Below are 1,476 nucleotides of genomic sequence, written 5' to 3' on the forward strand. Positions count from 1 at the left end.
CACTTGGTGGAAAAGAGGGCGCACAATCTTTCCCATGACACAACCTTCACATACATCTTTAGAAGGTGTTGAGCGAGCGAGTGAGGTCCCGCTGCTCATTCGACCGAAGAGTGATTTCATGGCACTAGAGGATAAATGACCAAGGCGTCGGTGCCAGATGTCCCAGGTCGTTCGAGTGTTACTGGCTTTGATGTTGTTGGTTGCCAATGCAAGAGTAGTGGGTTCGAACGAGGTGGGTAAGATCCGAGCCATGTCCTTCAGATCGGTCGATCGATCAGACCATTGTCCAGCTTCCACCACATACACCTTATCCACCTTGTGTGCTCGAAGTACCTCGAGCTCACCTTTCATGACAGAACACTTTCCACCACCAAACACCACTGTTGCTCCGAGCGAGTCAAGTCGAGATACCGAGATGAGGTTGAATCCCAAATCAGGTACACAAAGAACTCGACTAAGTGTTACTTTGTGAGCGAGATGGTTTGTAAGATTGACCGAGCCGCACGAGCTTGCTGTAAGAGTTCTCCCTCCAGCAGTTGTGATTCGAGCGATCGACTCGGTCGATTTGAGATCATTCATCCAGTAGATATCCCCACTCATGTGTTCACTTGCCCCAGAGTCAAGAATCCATTGACTTGAACAAGCGGCCAGCGAGATTGAGTTGATGTCTGTGGTGAGGAGGAGATGTTCAATATTGTTGCATTCAAACGAGGTGATTGCTTGCGAGGCAACGGCAGCTGTCTCAGTCTTTACAGGGGCAGCAACCTCGTTTGATCGACCCTGGTCTTTCTTTCCCTTCCATTTCTTGGTTCTACCTCGCTCATTCGAGGATGCAGGAACCGAGCAGTCCACTACCCAATGATCAACCAATCCACATTGAGCACAGGGATGTTCCTTACTTGGTCCCTTCCCTGCCTTCTTCAATCCAGCATAGAACACCATGAGTGAGTCTTCGTCCGAGCGAGCAGCTGAGGTTTGTCGCCAAGAAAGTGAGGAAGCTTGAGCTGCTAGAGCTTTGTCATTTGTTTGGCTCCTCTGACCTGTGTTCACTCGAAGGATTTCGATCTTGATGTTTTCCACAGATGGTGTATCATCTTCCTTCCAGATGCCGTCAATGAACAAACTGAAGCGATCAGGAAGACCATTGAGGAGAACATTGACACATAGTTGATTGAGATCGTACAAAAGAACTTTGAGATCACGATATTGAGCGAGCACTTTGTTCACCCATTCCTCAACATCCTCATCCTCTGAACACCGGTTCTCCACAAATTTCTTCCCAAGAGCGAACGAATATTGAGCACCAGTAGTTCCATAGATCTTCTTGAGCGAATCATAGATTGTTCGAGCTCGATAAGCAGGGGAAATGGTGGTGGAAACCGGTCAATCGGTCGAAGGAGGATCAATGGGTGACAAAAGGTGAAGATGAGCAGAGAGGATATCCTCAGAAGTGGAGTGGAGGATGGCGGCAGCAAC

This window comes from Tremella mesenterica (assembly GCF_000271645.1).
Source record: "Tremella mesenterica DSM 1558 unplaced genomic scaffold TREMEscaffold_11, whole genome shotgun sequence".
Lineage (NCBI taxonomy): Eukaryota > Fungi > Basidiomycota > Tremellomycetes > Tremellales > Tremellaceae > Tremella > Tremella mesenterica.